The sequence below is a fragment of the Alligator sinensis genome, unplaced genomic scaffold (assembly GCF_000455745.1).
Source record: "Alligator sinensis unplaced genomic scaffold, ASM45574v1 scaffold163_2, whole genome shotgun sequence".
Classification (NCBI taxonomy): domain Eukaryota; kingdom Metazoa; phylum Chordata; order Crocodylia; family Alligatoridae; genus Alligator; species Alligator sinensis.
Window position 1 is genome coordinate 512,983 of NW_005842499.1, and position 6,000 is coordinate 518,982.

The following is a 6,000-nucleotide window of genomic DNA, read 5'->3' on the forward strand; positions in this document are numbered from 1 at the left end:
TTCCACCAGAGGAAGACATGCAGGAAGTCCCCAGGACAATGGAACAGTTGAGTGCCCAGAAGCAGGGCCCCAGGGCCCACAGGGCACAAGGTCAGTGGCCCCCCAAGTATTCTGGCTTGATGGTGTTGGTCATTGCAGGATCTGGGATCAGAGCTGCACCTGCAGCTGGACCTGAGCTCTCTTGATATCTTCTTAGGCAATGTTGACAGCATGGAGCATGATGCACCAGAGCAGGGGGAAAGCTCCAATACCACACATGTCGCCACCAAGGACCTGGACTACAAGCCCATGCCCTCCACCTCACAGGAGCACGTCCCACCCCCTCACTGGTCCTTGACCCCACAGACTGTGGCCAAGCACACTGCCCCTGGGATATCATTCCTGACAACAGCCAGAGCTGTTCCATTCCCACTCTGCTGACATCTTCTCACTGCCCCCCTTCCAGATGCACAGAGTGTCTTCCAGCTCCCCCAACTACTAGCACAGTAGCTGCTGCTACAGCATGACCCACAGCACCGCAGCCAGCTCTCCCCACACTTCTGGAGAAGACTCTGGCAATGACTGAGGACATTGTGCTGCCTGGGATGGTACAGCTCTACCCCACTCCATGCAGCCATGATGAGGACCCAGGCACCGAGGGGGAAATGTGAAGCCCCTGGTGGGAAGGATGGGGAAGTGGAGTAGGTGGACAATGCCCACAGCCAGAGGCTTTAGGCTGTTGGGTATTAACATGTCACTACCTGCCTAGCTCCACTGGCATTCCCTGGAGTGGTCAGTCTCTGCCCACTCCAGGGATGGTCCAAATCCCCATGGGACCCCTCTGATGGAGTAGAGCAGGTGCCTGCCACATTTCCTGGAGAGGGACACAGGCCCTCCCTCCTCAGCAACTTGTCCCAGCACCACTGCAGGGCCTGCTGCCCACCTGCAGCACAGCCGGGACCCCAGGTTGCTGTGCTGAGTGGGGATCAGTCATGTGTCTCTAGCCTCCCTGTGCCATGCATGCATAACATGCTGTGTCTGGTCCGCATGCCATGCCTCCTCTGCCCAGACTTCATGAAAGATCTCTGCCCCCCCCCACCCCCCCACCCCTTCACAGATGTTGTGGAGGATGCATGTGGCAATGATGAGACATGGCAGATTCTCTTCCTCCACCTTGAGGTGCATACTGAGAGCCCACTAGCCTGGCTTGAGGCAGCTGAAGGTGCACGCCACAGTGATGTGGCACCTTGTGCATGCAATAGTTGAACTGCTCCTTTCAGCAGTCTAGCTACCCTCTGTAGGGCTTTATAAGCCAGGACATGAAGGAGTAAACCAGGTCCCCAGTGATGAGAGGAAGGATGATGGTGGTGATGATGACACACTGGGGACTCCAGGAATGTGGCACCCGCTCTCCATCATGTATACTGTTCATTCCCAATCTAAACTAAGCCACTTAGAGAAAACTGTCTAACTTAGACCAGTTCCTTCCTCAGCTTTTTGAATGTCTGTATGTGGCCTAAGGTGACTGGATTGTCCTCAGTGAAATTACTCTTGATTTACGATCAAGAAAGAAGATAGTAAGGCCTTCATCTATAAGTGAAAAAACAAACAAACCACATTTAATAGTGTGTGACAGAATTAATTTTGGGAATGGCCTACCCAGACTTAGGACATTTTGGATTTCTCATGAGAGATCTTGTTCTTATGGCATAGACCAAGGAGATTGACTAAGGTCCACAATGATTTTCTTGTGCATGCTTCAATGCTGGTGTGGAGCTGTACAAAGCTTCACTGTTTCGTGATTTGGGGGCAGTTTAGTACCTGTTAGAATTGGCTTTTCCATGAACTTCAATATCATGTCTATATTCAACTAAGGACTTGTGAAAAATTCAAACTTTTAAGACAATTCTGACTGAAAATTTGAAAATGCACTCCCATTTCCAATGGAAAGAGGCTCTTTAAAAACAGGACAAAACCAATACACACATTTCAGGAACAAAAATCCTTTTTATAGTTGATAAGACAAGATAAAATTACTCCAGTTTTGAATGTCTATCCTTTTACTATTGCTGTCCACAATATGCTTTAATAGATTTCATAGACATTAGGGCTGGAAGGGACCTCAGATGATCATCAAGTCCAACCCCTTACCCCAGGGGCAGGAAGTCAGCTGAGGTCAAAGGATCCCAGCAAGATAGACGTCCAAATGTCTCTTAAAGGAGTCCAGAGTAGGTGCTTGCAGCATCTCTGGAGGCAGTCTGTTCCAGGCCTTGGGGGCTCTACAGTAAATAAGTTCTTCCTTATGTCCAGCCTGAGACGGTCTTGGAGGAGTTTGTGACTGTTTGACCTTGTCGTTCTCCCAGATCCTGATGAACACCCCTTATATACTTATAGGCAGCCACCAGGTCCTCCCTAAGCCTACGCTTTTCCAGGCTGAAGAGTCCCCTGGCTCTCAGCCTCTCTTCATAAGGCCTGTTCTCTTGTCCTCTGATCATGTGTGTGGCTCTCCTCTGGACTCTCTCAAGCTTCTCCACATCCTTTTTAAATTGTGGAGCCCAGAATTGGACGCAGTACTCCAGCTACGGCCTCCCCAAGGCTGAGTACAGCGGGAGGATGACATCCTGGGATTTGCTAGAGAAGCATCTATGAATGCAAGCCAGAATTTTGCTCACTTTACCAGCTGTGACATCGCATTGGTGGCTCATGTTCATCTTGTGATCAGTCATGTCCCCCAAGTCCCTTTCAGCTGCGGTGCTACCAAGTGTACCACTGCCAAGGCTATAAGCATGCTGTGGGGTTTTTTTCCCCAAGGTGGAGTACCTTGCATTTTTCAGTGTTGAACGCCATCAGGTTTTCCTCCCTTTTGTGGCCACTTCTTTGCAATACAGTATTCTATCAACCAAAGGGCAAATATAAAGTTTGCACATTACATTTTTGGTGTACAACTAGTATAGGTTCATAGTCTATGCAACCTTAAATCCAAGCAGAATTCATAATGTTAAAAACCTCTGCAGTCATGAATCAGAGAGTTAGCAAAAATGCCTTTTCCAGTAAGACCCCCTAGATTGCACAGGAAAAATATGGGTCCAGAGATAAATGGGTAACTTGATAGGCAAATTATGCAGAAGCATGAAAAAAGTGATAGCATTTCCTTCTTGCTTGTACAGTTGCATACTTTGCCTGCAGTAATTATGTTGCACTTGCAACTGTGCATTTTATGCATATGCTCACTTGTTCTTGCCAGCTCACTTATATTTTCAGTGTGCTTGTTAGGCCCTCATTTTGGAGAATTGAACCCTATGCAATCTAAATTCAGCAACATGAGTATGGTCCTGCATTCCATGCACATACAAAATTCTAAGGGAGGAAGAACCCAGGCCACCTGGGGAGACAAAATACACTTCTGTGTAGACCCTTTTATCCAGCTGATTTTTCTGCTACTGTAACCTATCTCCATGAATAGGTGACTTAGTCTCCAAACAACTGTGGATACCTCAGAGTGAGCCACCTTTGGGGAATACACACAGGGGAAAATGAAAAACGTATACCTGAGGAGTTTTGCAGACAAATATAAAAACAATTATTAAATATTCAGCCTTTTCTACAGAGCTCTTCTCCAGGAGAAAGGATGCTGTCTACTTTATAACAACTATCACTTCCTAACTGGAACACAGTTCACACTGTTTCTGCGTGAATGAACAACAAGGCCACTCACCTTCAGGGAACATACAGAGTGGCGTTCTATTCCTTCATGGTTGACTTTCAATTTTTTGGGTGCCTACAGGGCATTTTTGTCATTTACATGCCTAAAGAAATTCTGTTCCTGGATACATAGTACTGCATATGGATGACGGCATAGGAACACAGACTGGCTATGCACAGTAGTTCCTGGGGCACATACGTGCACTCCTTGTTGACATGTAGCAGCTTTAGACACCTAAAGCTGGAATTGATCAAAGCTGATAGTTATTGTATTCCAACTGAGGAATGAAGTCAAAAGAGGGGAGTATATGGGAGATATGTGGGTCCACAAAATAGCCAGGTGTATGTTACTCAGTGAGGTTGCTCTTGATTTGAAAGGGTGGGGGTCCTGCGGTCTAACCTGGGCCCTTGCTTCCCTTTTCAGTCTGCCCATTTTTTTCCAATGACTATATTTAATGGCTCAGCTTCAAAAGGAGTGCCTGCGAAAAGGCAGCATAGTGGCTGATCAGTTGTGTGCAGGTTGAAATACTAAGCTGGAGACCCAGGTTCCCTCCCCTAGTCGGTGACAAGAGACCTGGAAGCCAAATCCTGCAGGTGAGTGTCCTATCCACTCAGCTCTTTGGAGGCAAAAGATGGGAAGTCTCTCTTCTGTCCTCAGCACATCCAGTCTACACATCATACATGAAAATCTAGGAATGGTATTTCTCTGCGTTTGTAAGCATCCTGTAGATAAGCAAATCTGGACACTTAGGCAGGCAAGGAGGGGATAGAAAGCCACCTGGACGGAGCACAGCGTTTACTTGGATTCTGACTCAGAGTCAGGAAAAAAATATGTTCCAATCAGATTTACGGATAGTAACCATTGATGCATAGAGCTTGTTTAATCACTGCAGTGCCTACATCTATAGGCCAGTCTGGCCCTAAAAAAAAGTCAAATGATTTGCTATCAAATAACAAATGTTTTAGGTTTTTTTCCCTTGAGATTACTGCATATAGCAACATTGGGGTGAACAGTTTATCCTCTGTACTTGTGATGTAAAATAACAGCTGTAGATAGATTTTTTTGTTGGTTTAGGGACTGTGTTGAGGAATGTGCCACAATCATACAACAATAACGGGCAAAGAGCATTGGTTTGGAAGTCTAAATTCTTAATTATAAGAGCAACTTTAACTAATAGAGTGAAAATAGTTCTTGATGGATGGATCTGGGAAAAAAAGGACTTCATCCTTTCCAGAGTAGATCGGTTAGGAATAAAGATAACACTAGACTTTTTGAATGCATGGGGATATAGCAGATTGAATACAATTTGTGAATGGTGATTTCACATATGACTTCTTTTGCCTTCCAAGTTGCCTCCTTTGCATGTTGTGTTTCTCAGTCCACCAGGCCTTTTCATGGTGGTTTTTCCTCAAAAACCATAGCCCAGTCCAAAGCTGAACCAGCAAGAGGCCTGAGGTTCCCTAGTTATTGGTTCTGGAGAGCAGAATTTTCTCCCTTTGACCCTCTTCCTTTTGTAGCTGGCCACAAACATTTCTTCTCCAAATGCCACATCTCAGACCTGGGGTGAACATGCAGGTTAACAACAGCTGTCTTTTTGCCCTAAGACCTGAAGTTTCTCCCTAATAAATGCTGGATTTATTTGGGTGAATGCAGGCCTATGGACTTTATAAACCACTCTTTGACTATTCAGTCTTTTACTGAATCATTCATCCTTGGAAATACATTTCGCTGACATACTTTACTAATGAACTATATTTACAAATAAATAATTATTCTAATATAATAAAAGCCTTAGTCTGTCTGTCTGTCTATCTGTAATGTTTTATGAACACGCTAATTGGTTGTCTTGGCAGCCAATCACAATGCTGACTGAAACAACCAATCAAAGTGCTCTGCACAGACAGACACACATGGCAGAGCACCACCAGGACAGTTGGGACTGAGGGGCCAGAGTGGGGGGGAGAGGCGAGGCCAGAGGCTCTGGTCTTACCCTCACTGGCCCTGTTCCCTGGAGGTGGTGGTGGGCTGGCCAGGTTTGTCCCCGCTGTCATGGTGGTGCTCCATTCCCAGAAGAGAGGAACACAGGGATTGGTGGGGACAGACTGCCACGGTGGAGCACCGCCATGATGGAGGGGATGGAGCCAGGGGGGGAGGAGGGGGGGAGGCCAGCACCATGCTGTCACCATCCCACACCACTGCTGCCTCCAAGGAGCAGGGCCGGTGGGGGGCTGAGCAGACCACCCCTTGGATGCGGCAGCAGCGTGGGGTGTTGATGGCACTGCAAGCTTTCCCCCCCCCCCCCCCTGGCAGGGACTGGG